Source organism: Microtus oregoni, unplaced genomic scaffold (genome assembly GCF_018167655.1).
Source record: "Microtus oregoni isolate MIOR12 unplaced genomic scaffold, Mior012 000044F_ref0000062, whole genome shotgun sequence".
NCBI lineage: Eukaryota > Metazoa > Chordata > Mammalia > Rodentia > Cricetidae > Microtus > Microtus oregoni.
Window position 1 is genome coordinate 11,099,825 of NW_024543218.1, and position 23,287 is coordinate 11,123,111.

Below are 23,287 nucleotides of genomic sequence, written 5' to 3' on the forward strand. Positions count from 1 at the left end.
GTGTCTTTGAGCGATTTATTCATTTCCTCTACCTTTTTTGTTTGTAATCTCTAATTGTTTATGGCAGTTTTTCACCTCCTGTTTAAGGTCCTCTATTATTTTCATATAGTTCACTTTTGAGTCGATTTCTTCTATTTCTTCAGGAGTAGGGTGTACAATTCTTCTTATTACGGGATCCCTGGTTTCTGGTGGTGTCATGTTGCCTTTGAGGTTGTTGGAGGAATTCTTGTATTGGCGCCTTCCCATCTCTTCCTTCAAATGGAGCCAGGAGAGGCCTGGTCTCTTGTTCCAGTCTTTGCTGTGATTGACTCTCTGGGTATATCTCTTCAGTGTAGAAGCATGAACCGTTCCCGTCCCAATGGGATTCCTCAGCAACTAAACAGGGCAGCAGGTAGCCCAATGATCCAGGGCCAACAGGATGAATGGAGCAAGGGGGGGGGGTTGGTATCCAGGAATGCGCAGGAAGCCTGGCGCCGGTGCTGAAGGTGCCTGGCTCCCTTACAGGGGACCCTGAGGCCTGCCCGGTAGGCAGGCACTCACCGCTCTGGGTGGGTCGCCTTAGTTTAGGAGCTTGAAACTGTACTTGAGCACTGGTCCTAGCATACAGCAGGGCAGGGTTGGGGAGGGGTGCTGGGGGGGCTGGGTCGTGCGAAAGAAAGACAGCCCTGCCTAGATATTTTCATTGTATATCAGTATGCTAGACAAATATCTTACTGGCTCCAATAACCTTTTGTAAATTTTTTGGCTTCCTAAATATATTATGTGAGAAATAAATGAAGACATTCCTTTCTGTCCTTTTGATTTTTTTGTTTTAAAACTCTTATTTGTCATTATACTGAAAATTATTTTTATTGTAATGTTGAATAGAAAATTAAAAGTACACACAAATATAGATATTTATATGTTTATATACATAATTGCACTATAAGTTTTATAGCTACCTTTTGTTAGGTCGAAGTTGTTTTATTTTTGTACCACTAAGGTTTATTTAGCAAAATGTTTCATAGGAAAATGCACATGACCCAATTCGGCCCCAGAGCCAAACAGGCCTTTGGGGAGTGATGCAGACTCCTGTGCTAAAGAGCCATTGTTTAGACTCTTTGCAAGGCTTCGTAAATGATGACTCCATTTCCTTGTGTGACCACCATTCTGACAATATTCTGATGGTCGCTAGTTGCCATCTTCACACACTCATCAATCACAAGATCCAGAAAGGATCAAAGTCCTTTAGTATTCCTAGTACATGTCTGTCATCAGTTAACTTCAGTGATAAATTCTTGGACCTCTTGTTAATTTTCTTTAAAATTTTAAGACTTAGTAATATTGTTTAAAAACTTATGACATTGCTTCTGGAAATCTTATGTTTATATGGTGTATATATGTATATGAATGTACAATTTAAAATATTTGTTAACACAAATTTCATGAGAATTAGTTTAGTTCTCCTAATGATGTATTGTGAGGAATGTTTCGTGTATCCAACTCTTTTATTACTGTACCATTCTCAATATTTAGGCAATGAATTCAGTTAAGTAGTCCATTGGAAGATGAATCAATAGAGAAAACATGATGAATAGAATGGATTATATTCACCCAAAAAGAAAGGTGGCCTCATAATAATTGCATGAAAATAGATGGATCTGGAAATCATTATGTTAAATGGAATAAGCCAGATCCAGAAAGACAATAATATTTTAAAAATCTATAAATAACATTTATATAAATAGTAGTGTATGTTACATGTGTGTATGTACTGAAACTAGGAAATGAAGCAGAAATGGAAGACAATGGAGCACATGTGGTTGAGAGCAGATAAAAAGACAGGTCAGGAGGAGAAGGAGGAAGAAGGGAGTTACAGCTAGGAAAAGTATGGAGAATACTTCACAACAAAGCACATGGAAGTGTGTATGAAAATGCCTTATGACACATTACCTTGTTTGATAACTTGTAAATAATGAAAAATCCTCTGACACAGTAAAGGGAAGTATTGCTCCCATGTCAGATTGTTGGTAGAACTGTAATAGTATTTCAAGTGTAGATCCGAGTTACCTGGAAGACTCAATTGTGAATGAGTTTGAGGGAGTTTTATTGTTGTGCTTATTCTGTCTCTTCCTCATTGATGGTGTCTGTGTTCCTTTGTCTCTTCCCGATTGGTGAATTATGTGTCCCTTTGACGTTGACTTAGAAAAAATCATAACAGAGGCTCAGTTCACAATAGAAATATATTGATATAAGATTGCTTTGCATTGCCTTGGTCTCAGGGAGCAAAACATATCTTTCAGATGAACCAGAGGCAGCTGTATTTTATAGGAAGAAAATATGTAAATAGTATAAATCAATGATGGCAGATAGTGGTTTATGAAAACATGAACTATGTCTAAGAATTTCTGAGCTGGTTTGGATTATTGATGGGGATACTCTATATACTTTTCCGTTTTATTTCTTAAACAAACTCAGTTTATTTGTATAATATAGAGTGAGATAAACACTATGTCAGGATTTTGATGTAATCTCCTTACTCTTTATTAACATTTTAATAAATAGGGGAAATTTAATCTTACAAATACAAAGTTTGTAAGAAAAATTGGCTTATATAGCATGGAAGAATTTGCATTTTTATTAACTTTTTTCTTATACCAACCACATTCTAGTAAGAAATATATTTAACAAAATTTCACTTTGGCACATCTGGACTGACTGCAACAAACAAAAGAAGAAGAAACATGGAAAGAAGACATCCCTGCTGGACAGGATCTGATCTGAGATGAGAATAAATTCATCGAATGGCTGCCAACAGCATTTCATTGAGAAGAGAATCCATATTTTATGCTGTATAGATAGATAGATAGATAGATAGATAGATAGATAGATTGATAGATAGATAAAGAGGGGCCTGTGAACTGAGGTGGGGTGTGGCTTCTCAGGTCAGGTCAGGGAGGGGCTGAGGAGTGTACCATTGGCCTTGACAATAGGTGCCAGTCAGATGTTAATGTCAGGACCTGAGAGTTCCTCAGAGGGAATGGATGGAGACCCTTGCTTACCTAAAAAATGCCTGACCTTGGGAAAATGACTCCTGGTAAGCGGGCACTTGAAACTGCGGTTTCAGGTCTTACCAGAAAGCTCCCTCTCAGAAGGGAAAGTCATTGTGATATCTTACTCTTTTCCCAAGGATACCCCACAATTTTGATCATTCTGTACTGAATTAAGTCTTCCACTGTAAATAAATAAATAAATAAAGTAAGCAAACACATGGACGGATGAACAAACAAACAATTAAAAAAATAAAACAAATTTAATTTTTCTTTCTCTCCATCTCTTTCTCTTTGCTCATTGTTCTCCTTTTTTGCCTTACTTGAAATTATGGTTGATGGACAGAGGAAGAGAGACTTATCAGATTTATATTCTTAGATTTTCCCCTTCATTTTATGCCTCAATTGTCCCCCAACTGTATGGCAGGGAGTTCTATTTGCCCTACACCACCAAATCTTCACTTATAACTCATCTCATCACCTCTAACAGAGCAATATTACTTTCTTGGTTGAGCTACCATTTTCTTAATTCCTTGGCTATAGCAGTCACCTTCTGTTAGTTACTGCTTCCGCATCTAATTATAAACAAAGCAACTTGCATTTAAGGTAGCTCTCATCAGTCTCCATCCCTGGCTCCCTGTTTCCGAGGGCCAGTCTATTCCCTATTGCCATTTCATTGGGCCCCAGGCTATATTCACATCTCTAGCACCATCCATTTTTCTTGTTTGTGTTCTTGTTCATTATTCCTGGGTTATGGGTATTTTTCATCTTCCTCTGACATAATTCTTTCATACCTAAATCTGGACTTCTGGACCAGCTTTCTTCAGGCATCTTTGTGAATTATTATCCAAACTCTTTTTAAGATTTACTTAATATTGCTTCCTTTTTTTCTTTCTTTCCCTTTAACTGAAAATAGATTCTTTTCTCATACAATATATCCTGATTATAGTGTTTCCTTTAGTCCTCCCAGTTACTCCCCATCTCCCTTACATTCCAGACCCACTTCCTTTCTGTCTCTCATTAGAAAAGAACAGACTTCTAAGAGATAACAACCAAGCATAACAAACTAAAATATAAGATTACACAAAACCTACCTTAGAAAAGGTGGACATGGCAACCCAAAAGGAGGAAAGGAGTTTCAAGAGCAGGTACCAGAGTAGGAGACCCACTTATTCTCACATTTAGAAATCTCCTAAAAAATACTAAGCTGATAATTATAATATATATGCAGAGTACCTGGTGCAGACCCCTGTAGGTCCTGTGCTTACTGCTTCAGTCTCGGTGAGCTCATATGCAGTTTACATAATTGATTTCAGAGCCTTTTTCTCCTAGTGTCCCCCACCCCTCTGGCTCTTACAGTCTTTGTCTCCTCTTCTGTATGGTTCCCTGAGCTCTGAGAGGAGGGATATGATAGACACCTCCATTTAGATTCTCTCCTTCTAATGTCTGGCTGTGGATCTCGGCATCTTTCCCCATCTACTTCTGGAGAAAGCCTCTCTGATGACTGGATAAGGTACTGATGTATGAGTATAGCAGAATATCATCAGGAGTCTAGGAGTTGTTTCGTTGATACTGTTTTTAGACACATTGACACAGGAGATGGCTTTCTGAATAGAACATTGATAGCCGGGGCAATAAGCTCAACGATAGGTAGAAAGGAACTAATGAAACTGAAAAATTTCTGTAAAAGCAAAGGACACCATCAATTGGACAAAGTGGCAGCATACAGAATAGGCAGCGCTTATTTTAACTGACTCCACATCCTCCAGAGAACTAATATCCAAAACATCAAAGAACTTGAGAAATTAGATATTCTTAAATCAAATAATCTAATTAAAATGGAGTATAGATCCAAACAGCAAATTCAATGGAGTGAAATTCAATTCTTTTTTTTTCCACTGACAAAAACCAAAATTGGACCTTTATTTTTCTCTGTACACAAAATAAACTCAAAATTAAAAAGATGTCTAAATGAAAAATCAGAGACTATAACCTTATAGAAAATAATGTAAGGCAAGACTCCTTCACATTGGCCTGGCAAAGATGTTTTTTTTTTTTTTTATTGAGAAAAGGAAAAAAAAAGTTTCTGCCTCCTCCCAGCCTCCCATTTCCCTCCCTCTCCTCCCACCCTTCTCCTCCTTCCCCTACTCCTCTCCCCCTCCCTCTCCAGTCCAAAGAGCAGTCAGGATTCCCTGCCCTGTGGAAAGTCCAAGGTCCTCCCCACTCCGTCCATGTCTAGGAAGGTAAACATCCAAACTGGCTAAGCTCCCACAAAGCCAAAACATGAAGTAGGATCAAAACCCTGTGCCATTGTCCTTGGGTTCTCATCAGCCCTCATTGTTCGCCATGTTCAGAGAGTCCGGTTTTATCCCATGCTTTTTCAGTCACAGTCCAGCTAGCCTTGGTGAGCTCCCAATAGATTCAATTCTTAACAAACACTTAAATAAATGTTTAACATCTTTAGTTACCAGGAAAATGAGATTCCATTTTAGGTATGTCAGAATGATTAAGATCAAAAACATTAATGGCCGCTCTTGTATGAGGCTGTTTTTTCCTGGCCTCCCAGACTCCTGAAATAATCACATAGAAACTATATTAGTTAAATTATTGTTCGGCCTATTAGCTCTAGCTTTTTATTGGATAGCTCTTATATATTAATTTCACACATTTTTATTAATCTGTATAACACCACATGGCTTTGGCTTACCAGCAAGGTTCCAGCATGTCTGTTCCCCAGCGTCAGCTACATGGTGTCTCACTGACTCTGCCTTCTTTCTCCCAAAATTCAGTTTAATTTTTCCCCACCTAGCTTTATTCTGCTAAGCCAAAGGCCAAACAGGTTTTTTATTAATTAACCAATAAAAGCAATACATATACAGAAGGACTTCCCATACAACTCATGATAGAGAAGGTGTGGGAAAGGGGGAACATTCCCCCACTGCAGGTGGGAGTGTAAACTTGTAATTCACAATGGAAATTAATGTAGCAGTTCCTCAGAAAGTTGGGAATTGGTCTATCACCAGATCCAGCTATACCACTTTGGGGCATATACCCAAAGGACACTCTATCCTACCACAAGGACACTTTCTCAAACATATTCATTGCAGCTTTATTCATAATACCCAGAAACTGGAAGCAAACTCAATGTTCCTCAACTGAAGAATGGATAAGGAACAGGTAATATACATTTACACAATGGAGTATTATTCAGCTTTTTAAAAAGGGGCACCATGAAACCTACACGCAAATAGGAGGAACTAGAAAAAAATGAGGTAACCCAGACCCAGAAAGAGAAATAAGCTCTGTATTTTCTTATAAGTAGATAATCCATTAAATAAATGATAGTCAAGCTACATTCTTTAAAAACAGAGAGGTTAGGCAAAGAGAAGGGGTCTAGATGGATCTCCTTGGGAGGGGAAAATTAAATATTTTTTATGGGGTCAATGGGGTTAGGAAGGAAGATAAGGTGATGGGATGGAAGGAGAGAATAAGGGGAGAAATGGTTGGCATTGGGTGGCATTTGGGGGTAGTATAGAAGTGTAGTGCAGTGGAAACTTCCTGGAATGTATGAAGCAGATCCTAATGAGTATTCCTAGTACTGGGGGATATTACATCTCACCTGGCCATCTCTTATCACCAAATGAGGCTTTCAGTCCCAAGACTGGGTTGCATTAGTTGAATTTTTTTCAAGGGTTCCCATGGAAATCTACAAACAACCCAGGCAGTTGCCAAGACAGTGGGATGCTCTCTGAAAGTTGACAACAGGGCCCCATTGCTGATGATCACACCCACACAAGTGGTTGAACCTGGACAAGTTTAGCTGTTGCTTTTAGAGAGCCCTTACCCATATATTCTAGTCTTTTTGGCATGGGAAGTTACTCTGCAGGCTACTGAGAGAGAAATATGGAAACCAACCCAGCCACAAAACCTTTGACCTACAATCTGTTCTGCCTACAAAATATGCTAGGACAATGGTGGTACATATCTATGGGACTAGATAACCAATGTCTCATTTGACTTCAGACCTGCTTCATGAGAAGGAACCCATGCCTCACACTGCTTGGGTAACCAAGAACCAAAAACTGGATAGCTGGAGACCTAGGATAAAGCCAAATACTGCTGGTCTTAACGTTGCTTCTTATTGGATCCTCCTTGATCACATTATATAAAATTAGAATCCAAAATTTTCATATCATGTTTTTAAAATTCTTTCCATAATACATATTGCCTTTTAAGATATACTATGTAGTTTATTTTCATTGTTTTATTTATTTTCTATCTACATCATTTTCCTTTTTTTTTCTCTTTTATTTTTCTTTTTGGCGGGATGAGGTTTTGAGACACGCCTTCTCTGTGTAACAGCCTTGCCTGTCTTAGAACTCACCCTGTAGGCCAGGCTGGCCTCAAACCCACAGGGATCTCTTTGCCTCTGTCTCCTGAATTCTGAAATTAAAGATATGTGCATCATGCCCTGTACAACTTTTAAAAAATTATTTTACTAACATGGGAGCATACATGCACCCACATGCATGCACATGAATGCCCATCTATGATTAGGCATGGGGGGGGGGCGTCCTCCTCTTTGCCTTTTTGGTTTGAGACAGGTTATTTGACCAAATTGAAGATCCTTATTTTGGCGATGCTGGCTGTCCAGTGAGCTGAGAGGGTTTTCCTGTCTCTGCTTCTGTAGAGTATTTAGGCACATGCATCTATCCCTATTTTTGTCGGTGGGTGCTGGGGATGTGAATTTAAATTCTCATTTCTTCACTTCTATAGAACAAATGCTCTTACCCACTGAGCCTTCATCTCTCCAGTCAATGTTAAAAAGTATAGGACCTTTCTAGTTCACAAAATGACAATGGAATGAATAAATATCTTCTTTTGCAAATGGTCAGCTAAATACTGAATCTAATAGAAGCAACAAAATGCTTTATGGCATTGACTTTCATTAAACAGAAAAAGGACGGAAGTAAAATTTCCTAAATCTTCTTATGTTTATCTTAGATTGTAACTGACAACACATCTTATTTCCCACACATTCTGTTTTATTTTCTGCTTAAGAAAAAGGGATGAGAGTAAAGGGTGTTCTTTATGAAATCCAGGGAGAATTTAGTTACTGTAGTGATAAGGTTTTAGACAGTCCCTTGACAGTCCCATAGACTCTGCTGGGAATAAACACATAGAAATCAAAGCCATCCATTCTTTGCTATCGCAAAATGTATCACGTGATACTGTTTTAGAGAGTCATCTCTGGTCAGAATGTTGAAGAGGTGCTTCTGGAGACAAATGGTATTGCTTTCTGAGTAATACCTGAGCAACAGCTACTCAAGTAAGCGAACCTGTCAGTTATGGAATAAACTAGGAAAAGGAAGACTGCATATTGCTCATATTTTCATTTCAAACATGTCTCCTTTTCAAATGTTTGGTGAAAATATATTCAATGTAATTGTTCCGAAACTGACCACCTTAACCTGGGTGTCATAAGCAAGCTTAAATAATTTTTAACTTTGTATAAGGCAGTATATGACTCATCTTTGATAATAAAATAGACTTGCTTTAGAATACCTTGAGTGCAATATTTCAGTGTCAAATATCTCTATTGTACAGCCACTTCCTTATGCTACTAAGCAAGTCATAAGCACCGCTGATCTAGGACTTCACATGGCAGCCTGATTTAGATGCGTCTTAATCTTAACAACGGTCATTCAGATTTTGTAGCACAAATTCTAATTGGTCTTAATAGTAAAAACTTGGAGTCAGATATCAAGGGGTAAAAGTTGAAGGATCAGAGAGAAGCAGAGTGGCCAGTCACTAGAGAGTTCTTACCTCTACTAATTCTCAGATCAAAGGGCAGATCCTGTCCTCAGCCTGCACCCTCAGACTGACTCCCTCAGACTGCAGTGAGCTCCTGTCTCCTCCTGCCTTATATTCCTATCTTTGCCCAACCATATCACTTCTGTCTCTACCTCACTAGTGCTGGGATTAAAAGCATTTGACTTATCCTAAATGTTGGGATCACCTTTGTGTGAGCCCTGTTTCTCTTTTAGACAAGGTCTATTAAGTATGGCCTAGGTGACCTAAAACTAATAGAAAACCATCTTTCTCCTGAGCCCTGGAATTAAAGGTATGTGCCACCACTGCCTGGCCTCTAGTGATTTAGTTCTGCACTTTGACCTTCAGGCAAGCTTTATTTGTTAAAACACAAATAAATTATCACTATTGGATTTTCATACTATAAAGTAAATTAATTTTTGAAGTGTTTCCTTTTAATTTAACCTTTGATTTCTGCAATTTTGAAAGAAGTTATGAGTGAAAAACTTCCACAATCCCAGCACAACCTGAGATACGGTAAGGCTCAATTTTATAGTTTCATATCTCTAAAATGTCTGAATTGATTGACAATTCAATGTCTATATCATTTATTTATTACTAAATCTATGCATTCCTTTCTAAGTTTTATCTTAATATTGTCTGGAAAGCAACTGTGGTCCTAAAATTCCCCCCTATTTAATAGTATGTCTGAGCATATTTCTCATCCTCACTCAATCTCTATTACAAATATTGCCTCAGGGATTTGAATGGGCAACAGATTAGAGGTATAGTTTGTTTGTAGAGCACTTACCCAACAAGTCTGAGACTGTAGGCTCAATCTCGTGTACTGCACATTAAAAAAAAAAAGCAATCAAACAACGAATTTAGGGCTGAAGAGATGACTCAGTGAGTATTGTGCCTACTGCATAGGAATAAGAACCTGAGTTTGAGTCCTCGCACCCAAGTAAAAACTGGGTGTGGCTGTACGTGTACCTGTAACTTGAGTAATGTGGTCTATTGAGGCCTGAGGGCTGCAAGGGTTGCTGATTATGGTCCTAGATTGAATTTCAGTGACAGAAAATGATGTGCAGAGTGATAGAAAGGGACATTTGATGTTATCTGTCTTCCATACACAAGGTTGATATGCATGAGCCCACATGTATGTATACCATGCACACACACTCATGCACACACACATACAAGTACATACATACAAGTACACACTCATGAACACTGACCATGGGTATATGATGGAGGAAGGTCATTGATTAAAAAAATAAAGAAACTGCTTGGCTGGCCCTCATAGGTTAGAACATAGATGGGTGGAGTAAACAGAACAGAATGCTGGGAGGAAGAGGAAGTGAGCTCAGATTTGACAGCTCTCCTCTCTGGGGCAGATGCCTCAGAGAGACGCCATGCTCCCCTCTCCTGGGCAGACGCGATAGCTCTGCTCTCTGAGGCAGACAGTGATGCAGCCAGCCACCAGGTCAGACATGCTGAATCTTTCCTGGTAAGCGCACCTCGTGGTGCTACATAGATTATTAGAAATGGGTTAAGAGGCTGAAACTAATGGGCCAGGCAGTGTTTAAAAGAATACAATTTGTGTGTTGTTATTTCGGGGCATAAGCTAGCCAGGCGGCTGGGGTGCTGGGGACACAGCCCTGCCGCTCCTTTTTACTACAGGTATATACCTATATGGACAGACATACATGATATTTTTTACTCTATCTATCTATCTATCTATCTATCTATCTATCTATCTATTGTATGTAAGTATATGTGTGTGAATACAGGCACCCATGTGGAGGTCTGAGAACAACTAACTAATGGGGCTCAGTTCTCATTTCCTAATTCATTGAGGCAGAGTTGCTTTTGTTTCTCCTGGCCTGCGAGCTTTCTGGTAATTCTCCATATCTCTCCCTCCTATCTTGCCATGGAAGTGCTGAGAGTCTTATACATCTTGCCACATCCAGCTCTCCCTCTCTCTTTCCTTCCCTTGCTCTCCATCACCCCAAGTTGTTGCTTTTCCACAGGGATAGAGGATCAAACTACTATTGTAAGGTTTGGGTAGTTAAAATTTTTATAGTTTGGATTCCTTGAGCTACCTCCCTAGGTCCTGGCATATTCTTAAAAACACAGTTTTCTCCGTTACACATATTTTAAAAATATAAAGTAAGTGTGGTTTAGTCAACAGAGCATTGGTGGAAGGAGATGAGAGAAGAAAGGAAGTCTCAATTAGCAATTCTTCCCCTCCCATTCTCTCCTCAGACTTTTATCTACTGCAGGGAGAACAAGGATGGCAGGTGGTGAGGGCTGAAAGGAGATGCTTGGGCAGATTTGAATACAGCAGCACTAATTGGTAAGTGCGATGTTCACTAGCAATGGCAACTTTCAGGTAGAACTAGGCAGTTGTTGGGGGGGTTCTGACTGCAATGAGTTTTTTAACAAGTAAATTTCGTGCAATTTCAAGCAAGATCCAGACATGATAAACAAAATATGAACAGATCACCCAAAGGAAGTTCATTACTTCCAACCATTATCACCTTCCAGAGTAGGACTCACCCATTTGTAAGTTTAATGGAGGCCTGAGTCTCTGTAATTTACCTTGAAGCAATACCTGGTTGCAGGAAGAACCACAAGCTGAAATTACCTGAGCACAACCCAGGAACAGAGCATTCAAAGGAAATGCCTAACGTTCCAACCGCTCTAGATAGGACCATCTGCCATCACACACTCACCAGAACACCCCTGGACAAATGTCAGCCAATCAGGGGTCTTGAACCTAAGGAACCTCTCATATTTCACTTATGAATTATGTGAAAATATATTAATCCAAATTTACTCAATGTGCAGTTGACTAAGAACACATATATGTGAATTCTTAAGAACACAGCATAACATCTATGTTAACTATCAGACTGATTAATTCTGTCTATCCACACCTCCTTTTTGATTAAATATAAAAGTACAGTTATTAAAAATCATATTTGGAGAAAAATATCTCCTGTATCTTTTTAAATTTTCAGTCTTTGTTCTTATTTTTGTAGTCCCCAAAGGTATTAACAAAATATCAAAAATATACACATATTTATTAAAGTCAAGTCATACAGGTTTATCATATTCTTCAGAATACAAAGAACCTGGTGTATTGTGATACCTTGCATTAATTTATTAAAAGTTAATGAGAAATAGCATGATGGTGTTTTTATGTATAAAGTACAAGCAAAAGACTTAATTATTTCATATCTTTATACTTCAAATTTGATCTGACAGTTTTAGTTACCTTGTTTTGTATTCATATTCTGTATAACCCCCCCCCATATATATTATGATAGTATATGTGCAGATGCAACTCTCTCTCTAGATTTAGGTGGTGGTTTGTCCTATGACCTCAGCTTTCTGATTTATGCATGAAAAGTTATCGATTTTCGAATTGTCTGATTTTTTTCCCATCCTGACTTGGTGTCAGTTGATTGATTTTTTTCCCCTCATTATGAAGTACAGTTCCTTGCTTTTTTTGCAAGCCTCATAATCTTTTATTGCGGGCAAGACATTGTTCATTGTCCCAGTTTGCTAGTTGCATGTGGTTGCTGTCCTTTAAATAGTCTTCAATGTTCTTCTGACTCTTGAGTCTCGTCTGCCATGTCACTATGCTATTTAAAAACAGTTTGATGCGTCTGGGTCTTGTATGTCAGAGTTTTAGAGAAGCACACAGTAATGTGTGTTGCAGACTTAATTACCACTTCCACTGAAACAAGATGCATCTGTGCATTTTCCCCCATGTCAATAATTTGGTTTGGCTAGTAAGTGAGGTCTATTCCTGGATTGTTTCCCTCCCCTGCCACTCTGTTTTGTAATGTTGTTATGTGTTTACTCCCTTTGTATCCGACTCGGCTAGTTTGCTTACCCACACGAACTGCCCAGCACTGAACAGCATAATCAGTTGAAGTCCTTTGAGAAATACCAGGACTCTCTAACCATCCTTCCCTCTCCCCCACTCTCTGGCTCTCCTTGAAAGCAATACCTACTTAGGTCTCTGTGTCTACATCTTTATAACTTCTCAAAGCCTATTATACAGTATTCAGTATAGAGCTGGTCCTGACAAAAACAAGTGGATACAAAAACTGGTATAACCTGTTTTTGTTTGCACCAGTGACTATTGTAGAACTTCAAATACAGTGATTATGTTGCCCCGTAAAAAAGTGGTGCCTTGGTTCCTTATCACAAGTTCACCGAGCTATTCCTGTAAATGAATGTTTGACCATTCAACAGAAACTAAACCTGATCTACTGAGGTACTAGCCAATCTCGTAAAGCAAGGTGGTTTTCTCAAACCTCTTCAGTTCATTTTAGAGGGATCAGATAGTTGACTTCGTGTGATTTTCACATAATGTAGGCATAGGTTTGAGTTTTCTTGTTTTTGTTATTTCAATCAGGACCACTATGAGAAGACTGAGACGGAATGTTTCACTTCAGCCTCAATGTCTGACATATCTCACTTTAATTACAGTGATGCCCTGGCAAGTCCCTATGGCCATATCGACACTATTCAGGATATTAGGGATGACAGAATACTGGGAAGATTTTTAAAGTCTATCTGGGGATACCATGTTTAGGAATTTCTACAAACTAATGGTTCTGAGCTTTGTTTAGGTATTTCCATAGACTAACTGTTCTGCGCTTGTGATTGGTAGGACTTGTAGGTGGAGGGAACAAGGATTGAAGTCCATCCTACTTACAGCCTTCCTTAGTCATATTTAGGACATTTGTAGGTAGGTTAACAAAAGATCCTGATTCTAGAGAAAATAAACATTTATGAGCTGATATAGAAATTACAGTTTGTCTTCTTTAGTTATTGTGGTAAAAAGTAGAGAAAATATGTCTGCCTAAAATACTAATGTTTGACATTCAAACTTCAGTTAAAAACTATGCATCTACCTGTCACTTAAATATTTATGTTATAATCCATCAGGAGATGCTGTTTTTAAAGCTGACTCCAGAAGAGATGAAAAGTTCAGATAATTTTAAATGTTAAATATAAAAGAGTTTTACTTTTTATAAAAAAGGTTTTTGATTAGCTTGGGAATAAACAATAATGTTGCTTCTTAGCTTATATGAATGACATTTCCAAAATGTTAAATCAGACATTTTTAAAACTACAAAACTTTGAAAAAAACATTTGACTCATACAAGCTACACTTATTTTTACAAAAAACTGTTGTCTGCAAAAGAGTAATGAGCCATGTATTACTTTAGCTTTCTTAATCCTCTTGATTAACTAGGGTTAATTTAAGTGTCTCCGGGGGAGCATATGTCCATATGTCAAGTTAGATTAATAATTGTGTGGTAGCTCTTCTTATTTTTCTGTATCTCAGTAACTGTGAAACAAAGAAATCATTTTTTAATAAACAGTGCTGTAACCCTCCTTGTTTTCTCTCCCTCTTTTTTTTCTCTGACAGCTACTCTATCTCATTCTGCCTGTTTCTCTCTCTCTCTCTCTCTCTCTCTCTCTCTCTCTCTCTCTCTCTCGTGTGTGTGTGTATCATTGTTTGAGGATTTTTGGCAGCTGTGGATGGTCTATGGACAAATAACCAAATGGATATCATAACAGATAATATAAGAGGAAATTTAAAAAAAAAACAAGCATTTCTTATCCTTACTCATTTTCTTCTCAGGATCAGAAGTGAAATAAAATTATTAACACTTACTTTCAAAGTATTGACTTAGAGGCTGCAGGTGTAGATCAATGGCAGGATGAAAACTTTAAATGTCTATATCCTTGGATTTGCTCTTGATTCAGTACCACAAAACAAAGATGAACACAGGAAATTAATGTAGCAGATAAAAAGATAAGAAACAAATTAACACAAAACACAACAAAAACACAAATCAAAAAACACATAGACTTCTGTCTACCAAGTTTTGTTTAAGATAGAAAAATTTTTTAATTTTAAATTTCATTATGACATAAAATAAAACTTTAAGGTATCTAATTCATACTAATAAGTCTTTGGATGTATGATGCTATTTAATATAGGTGTATCAGCAAATATGTTATTGAAGGGGTTTATTTGCAGTGCATTTAAAGCAAATGTTATTATCATGAATCCCTTTGCCTTTTATATTCCTTCTATGTGTTTTTATTTTTATCATGTGTTTATAATGTGTGTTTGTTTACTTATGGAGAAAGGTTCCCTTTCTGTTGGCTTCTAATTCATGCTGATTCTTCTAGCTTATCTTTCTAAGTACTGGAATTGAAATTATAAGACATTTTATACATATATTTAATATATATGCTGTTAGATATTAGTATAACAGATAAATTAATTCTTTACATATGAATTTTAAAACAAATCTATATCAACAAGCACAGTGGTTCTCAAATTTCCTAATTCCGTGACACTCTAATATAGTTTCTTATGATGTTGTGTCCCCCTGACCATAAAATTATTTGTTTGTTACTTCATGGCTGTAATTTTGCTACCGTTATGAATTGTAATATAAATATTGGTATTTTCCTATGGTTTTGGGTGACCCCTGTGAAAGGGTCATTCAACACCCAAAAGGTCATGACTTACAGGTTGGGAACCATGGAACTATCAGCACGGTCAACAGTTATGCCATGATGTAGCTGTTTTCTGTGATTTCTACGTGTCCCTCTGAAAGAGATGTTGGGTGGTGGGAGTGATATCTCAATGGATAAAATGCTAATTTTGTAAGTATGGTTACCTGAGTTCAATAAACAGATCTGACATTTAAAAAAGAAAGTGTCATATGGTGATGTCCTCTCTTAGTCCCCACATTTGGGAGGCAGATACAGAAGTATCTCATGAGTTCCTGCCCTGTTTGGTCTACATAGTCATCTGCAGTCCACCCAACATTACCTAGTGAGACCCTGTTTCAAACAAAAAGAAAAGAAAAGAAATAAAGAAAGAACAAAAAGAAAGAAAAGACTGAACGTAGTGGTACATGTTTGTATCTTAGTACTGGCATGCAGGAGGTAGGCATAGGTATAGGCATAGGCATGGGGTTCATTGAACAGCCAGTCAAGCCTAGGCACAATCATACCATTCATATGGATTTGTAATCTATAGTTCATATTTGATCTTTTATCAAAGTGCTTAATTTATATCTATAATTCTGGCACTGGCTCTGTAAAAGTATACCTACACACACAAACATACATATGTAAAAAGATACACAGATAAAGAAAGAGATGTTAAAATGAACAGATAAAAAGTTCAAAAAAATATTAGTCATCAAGTAATTTAAATTCAGACCCTGTAAAAAGAAGATACAATATTTTGTTTAGCCTTTGTTGTGGTCTGGAAATGTCTCTGAAATGTTAATATATTGTAAACTCTATCTGCAAATTTTTCCTACTGGAGTTTGGAGATCAATATTTGAAAGCAGTTAGGATGAGAAAGTTGTGGTTAGAATCCCTATCATTGTATTAGTGGATCTTTAAGAAGAGGGAAAGGAACCTCGGCTAGTCCTGTGCCCACGAGACACATCTGCCATGTTCTGATACAGCAAGACATTTCTTCACTTGATGCCAGTCAGCTGTAGGAGTGACAGTTTCTTGGCTCTCCCAGTCTTCATAGTGTTAGGACAAACCATCTTATATTCACTGCACATTGCCTACTTTAATATTGTTCTAGCAACGGGAAATTGAGAGACTGTGTGTAAGCATGACCAAATTCTCCATCTCATGTTTTCAAAGGAATTGAGAAGGATTCCTTTTAACTTATTATTATTGTTTTTTGGATAAGGAAACATTTCTAGGATCTGGCAGCTCCTTTTTTTTTTTTTTCTGAATCACCCCACAGAGAAGGGGTGCACTCTTCTGGGCAGTGAGTAAAGAGAAGGAGCAGAAGTTGTCCTGTGTTTATTACAGTCATCTTTATATACATCTGCTCATTGAGAGTGTTTTCAGTTCTCTGCCCGAAGGTAAACTGCCTTCCTCTGCAGAGTGAGATGGATTGCATTGGAAGATGTTGGAACTAGGGGTGTGACTCAGAGATAAAATTCTAGCCAGTCTGCTATAACCACTGCACACTGCCATTTTTATCTATGACTGCTATATTCCCCATTATCCATAAATAGGAAAAGAAATAGCTTCCTGCTTATTGATATAGACCTTTAGTTAGTAGCACCCTTCACTGTTGTACTGAGAAAATGCAGTTACTACATTAAATAAATGAATGCTATAACTTCTGGTTGATTATACAATATGTGCACTTAAATCACAGTTTTAATGTCATCTGGGGATAGAGTTTGCTTTCTATTGAAAGGGTCAATTATCTCAGTGCATTTGAGGCTCTGTGATATAAATCTATTAAATCAATGTCCAATAAAACAAGTAAAATCGAGAAAAATACTCATTGCCAATGGAAAACACTGCAGTAACATGACTCAAAGGGTCAGCAGTGCCATCCTTCCAACCAAACAGTGCATCATTGCTGTGCTACTTGTAAACCTACATCACCAGAGAAAAGAAATGCCCTGATTCCTTGAGCTTTCTTTGGTCTTTGAAGGGGAGAGTGATCTTCATGTCAAGTTAATTTCCAAATAGTTGAATATGTATTTTCGTATTTTCTTCTTTCCACATCTTATGAAGAGGATATTATCACTGAATGAGAAATCACATAATAGATTATTAGTTACCCCTTATGAAGTTTGAGCCTAAAATATATGTTCAGTGCCAAGCAATAAACTTTTTACAGTATAAATAAAATTTAAAACTATTTTCTCCAACCCCAAATTTATCTCTTATAGTTATGCTTTTAAGCTCCTGCAAAATTATTTTACAGTTAGGTATAAAAGGTAAACATGCATAAAGCTAAACAAATAGTTTAGGAATTATTAAATAATTATAGTAGGAGCGAAATCAGCATCAGTAACTGACCAGTCAATTCATTATTAATACTTTCCATACACTACATGAGATGCTAATCTTTATGGTAACATCAGAACACCGCAGGGAGGGATGGCTACTTAAAGAAAATAGAGTTAATCTAGGGGCATTTTAAACCTCACAAGAAAACCTGGGTTAAGTGAAAGAATTGTGGGGTCCTGAGATATTTTTGTCGGAGCATATGTGAAACATGCCCCCAAAGGCTTAATAAATAGCTATTGGCAGAGACCCTGGTGATAGGGGTCTAAGAAGAGGAGCAGGCATGATTTGTACTTATGTTGATAATATAAGAAGATAAATATGTGGATGAAAATGGCAGAAAAACCGTCATAGGTAAAGCAATGTATCCCATTAAGTTAAAATGGATGTTCCAGAGTGGATGGGGTAGGCTATGATGCCTTGATCCCACACTAGGAACTACAGGCAACAGAGGAAAGCTGGGAAGGGGAGAGGTTGTCTTTCCAAGGGAAAAGCACTCCAATTTGTTCACAAGTGTCAATGGTCAGACCTGAAAACAAACATACATTATACAGACTAAAAGATTATACTAAAATATATATGTATATAGATATATGCATGTCATAGCAGTTAGTGAAAAAGGAGGCCATGAATTTAAAGGAGAGTCAAGAAGGGTACATGGTAGTGTTTGGAAAACTGAAAGAATTATAAGTATATTATAGTCTCAAAAAATTTGGGTCTCCCCTCTGATTGAAAGCTGAAAATGTAAGCTGAGTGAGGATTTCACATAAGTCATTTCTAGTTTCTAAGTTTCCCAGCTTCCTTTGTTGTTTTCCTTTGTAAAAATATTGCTTGTTTTTATGCAGAAGTCAAAGGCAACTTCATTATATCTTTTCCCTCATTGGTATCCCATACCAAACAGAGATTCACCATTTTGGTAGCCCTTGGCCAGAGCTCTAGGTGCTCACTGTCATTTATGTTGTTCTCCAGATTTCCCTCATTTTATTTTAAATATACCATGTAGCCCAGGTTCAAATAATCACGTCCGAGACTTCAGAAGCTCTAACTAACCTCCTTGTATAGTATAATTAATAAGTGGAATAGAAGTTAAATTATATATACATTGTACCATATGTAAGTGGATAAGAAGTATATATATATATATATATATATATATATCCACATATATCACACATTTAAAGGGTGGACTGTAAGGAAGAGTGGTGAGTATCACAAGTGTTAGAGGGCTTATTTGGAGAGGTTCCTTAAACTTGCCTAGGAGAATATGCTACAGACAAAAGTATTTCTATAGGGACTTTTCTGTGTCTTAAAGGGCTCTTATTCAATTAAATCTCCACTGCTAAACTTGGCCAGTTTACACTTCCTACTCACCTCTTAGGTTAAAAAAAAAATCATTGCCAGGTGGTGGTAGTGGTGCATACCTTTAATCTCAGCCCTGGGCAGGCAGGGGCAGGTAGATCTCTATGAGTTGAAGGCTAGCCTGGTCTACAGATTGAATTCCAGAACTTCCAGGGCTATACAGAAAAATCTTGTCTCAAAAAAGAGAACAAAACAAAATTATTCCTATAGATATTACAATGAAGTGATAAATAAAGATACTTTACTATGTTGGAAAGAAATGAACTAGCCACAACAAAATTTCACTTGCATTAAGGTGCATCATTAGTGAATGATCAGTTTACAAAACCATAATGCCAGTGACTTTGTTTATTAGAAATTATTCAGGCCCATAATTGGCAATAACTGTATATTCTATTATTGTCACAAAGTAGAGGTATTTGGGCATTACAAAGGCAATTTCTGCTTACCCTGCAGGACTCCTCAGGAAGTATAGCAGCTGTGAGTAGCATTGATCCAAAGATTGTCCGACCAATTCGCTTTCATTATACATGAACTATAACTAAGTCAAGAGCTGTACCCACCGCAACCACAGCTATGGTTGTTGATTCCTTACTCCAACACTCTTCCTCACCCTTCTTCTTAAAGAGATTGGCTCCATGTCCCAGGGCAGGCATCAGCTTCTCCAAGAGAAGCTGGCCTTATCCGCTGGCCTTATCTGAAGTAGCAATATCAGTCACTCTCTTTGGTTAGGCTGTCTTGTTTTTCTTCATTTCACTAATAAGTGGTCCTTATTCAGGAAACACTTTTTGGGTATCCAGAATGTGTCTGGCACTGTCGCAGGACTGAAGATGATTGTATCAATGACAAGATATAAATTTACTTTTAGAAAAGAATTCATATTCACTCAATTTTACTATCTTCCAACAAGAAAATATGAGAGCAAGCAGTTCTTAGTGTGGGAGGGATTTTCAGACTGTTTTCCACAGTGACTATGATAATGTGCTTACCTGTCAACACTGTATGAAAATTACATTCTTTCCCTGATTTTCTTTGTCTATGACATACAGTCTGTTTCTTCTAAGACTGTAAAATATTAGACATACAAGTGATCCTATTCTATGCAAAATTTTACAATTGTTTGTTCATTTGTCACCAGTTAACCAGAATGCAGATCAATCATTTTCCTTATAAAAATACTAGCACAGCCTTCAAACATGAGCATGGCCATAGGTGGTAGGTAACCCAAGCATCCTTGTGGTCTTTGATGGCAACATGGGTCATGGATGTCAACACAGACCCCAGCTCAGGTAGGACCACAGAACCAGGCATGGTCCTTGATAGCATCCCAGGCTGAGATTTTGTCACCCTTGCTGTAAATGGCAGATCATGTTGGTATCTAAGGGCAGTGCTGCCACCCACGGCCATCATGACATCTGGGCCTGAGCTACTGCCATGGCTCTGTCTGAGTTCTTGGCCCTCTGCAGCCAGAGTCTGTGTTGATGTCCATGGCTGCAGTAATCCATGAATTCCCAGGGTCTTGGCTGTCACCTAAGGTCAGGTGGGCATCTGAGGATGTTGCTACAGCCAGGACCATACAGATCTGAGTGGCTTGTGATGCTATTGTGATGTCTAGACATGGGCTGAAGTTGAGGGCTATGTCTGGATTTATGGCTCTACAGCACCAGGGTCTGTGTTGATGTCTGTAGCTCCTGATATCATTGAAGGCCATGTCAATGACAGGGTGCTAGGTCGTCAACACGACCATATTGGTGTTCAAAGTTCATATTGACACTGAGGCCCTGTCAATCTGGGTGGTCTGTGCTGCCATCTGGATTCATGGTGACATCTGGGTCTGGGTTGCTGCTTAGGACAATGTCTGGGTCTGTGGTTCTACCACATCTGGGATTTGGATCCATGGCCCATGCTACCACCAAAGGCCACACAGGTCTAGGCTGCAACTTGTGGCCATGTTGGTGTTCAAGCACCTGGCCATGACTGGAGACAAACTGATCAGAGTGGCCTACACTGCCACACATGGTTTTGGTATGGTCTGGACCCAGGCTAATACTGAGGGCCATGTCTGGGTCCATTACCTTATAGCAACTGGGGTCTGAGTTAATATCCTTCTCTCCTTTTACAACCAAACGCTGTGCAGATGTCCAGAGTCCAGTTAGCTATGTGAGACCACGTTGGTTACCAAGAGACATGAGGCCACTATGGCCAAACTGATTTGGGTGACCTGCACTTCCTCGGGGGCATGGTGAGATCTAGGCAAAGCTGCTGCCAAAAGCCAAATCTGGGCTTGTATTTTTGTTGCATCTGAGGTCTGTGTTGATGCCCATGGAGCCATAGGAACCAGGTTGTGTTGTAATCTGAGAGCTATGCTTAGCTTGATCCTCTTTGGACACTATAACAAGAGAGTTGACCCCACCCCAACAGCAGAAATGCTTTTACCCCTCACTATGATCATGGAAGAGCTAGCCTAGTTGACATGGGCCTAGGAGTTCAGGCTCTGCCCCTCGCCTAAGTGACTGGGAAAGTTCACCACAACTAATACCCAGGTACAAATCCTCAGGCTCGTGTTGTACCACCCTAATATCTACCCCATCTATGACCGGTTGCAGCATGTAAAAGTGACTGGTGCTGCAGAACAATAGCTGGGTATCAGAGAGGAATTTCAGTGGGGGTTCAGTGATGATGGTGTGCCAGATGCCAGAGACCTTGAACCAGATCAATGACCCTTTGCAATGTATATTTGTGCATGGGACTGCTTGGACAAAAGCAAAAACTGTGTGACACACTGAAGCTCAAGATGCCACTAGGATGAATGCAGAGGTGTTGTAGAGACATGAAAGACAGAGGAGTAAGTTGGGTTTGTTAAAATTAATTTTGGGGTATCTCTTTTGGGGGATGCTGCAGGGGTGAGGACCAGATATTGGATATACAACAACTGGAAGTTGAGTAGAATTGGGGGTATATGAAATTCCAAAGAATCAATTATATATATATATATATATATATATATATATATATATATATATTCACATATATATGGATACTAACATAAAGAATCATAATATATATTCATATATATTCACACACACAAGACTTTGAATAGAACATGATAATGAGTTATTTCATAAACTCTCTGGTTACTCTGTTCTTATTAGTTGAGCTATTTGGGGTTATTTAGTTGTACTTTTCTAAACCTTTTATTCAAAAGTATGGCATTATTAAGTGATGTAATGAAACTGAACATATTCATGAGGTGCACTGTGGTATTGCAGTGCATGTTTTCAGTGTGTGATGACCTAGTCAGTGTCTGTGGCAAATCCATTACCTCCTGTAACATGAGGGCCAGTTTGTTGGGGTTTCTGTCCCACCCAGTATCCCACAGCCAGCAAGTCCCAAAGAAAATCACACAGAGAGTCTGCATTAATTATAAACTGATTGGCCAATTAGCTCAGTCATCTTATTATCTCTTGTAGCTTATATTAACCCATTATTTTTATCTATGTTAGCCATGTGACTCAGTGCCTTTCACAGCCGGGCAGTTACATCCTGCATGGTCTGTACAGGAGTGGGAGGAATGGGATTCCTCCTTCCTAGCATTCTTTTGTTCTCATCGTCCCACCTCTACTTTTTGTCTGGTTGACCTGCTTATACTTCCTGCCTAGCCAATCAGTGTTTATTTAAAACATGATTGACAAAATACAGACAATTCTCCCACACCAACCTCCAAAAGTAGTTCTTTGTCTTGGACTATATAGATTTTCTCATATGCCTATTTTCAATGTGCATTAACTTTTTGTTATTTAAAGTGTTCTTACTGTTCTATAGAGCATTATAGTTTATTTTCCCCAATAGGAACAATTTTGTGATTGTTAATTAACCTTCTTTCACCCTCTATTTTTTCCTAGCTATGGGAACAAAATCCTATCATATCCTACCAAAATCATACCAATTATTTTTAATGCCTATACATAAAAGGGAAGATGGGGAATTGTATTTGTCTTTCTGTGATAGGCTGAATCACTTGATAAACTTCCCTCTGTGGTCATGCTTGTTCTGAAAGTAAGAGTTTATTTTTTTTATCACTTAGGAATATTTTAATGTGTGTTTTTACAAGTAATCTATTGATGAACACTTGGGTTGACAGCATATCTTGGCAATAAATGCAGGGATAAACACATATCTTCAACATACTAGTT

General features: G+C 38.2%; 1 pseudogene; it reads right to left on the bottom strand.

Annotated features, from left to right (window-relative positions):
• Positions 1–1,091: 1,091 nt before the first annotated feature.
• Positions 1,092–4,141, bottom strand: LOC121434703 (annotated as a pseudogene).
• Positions 4,142–23,287: the final 19,146 nt, after the last annotated feature.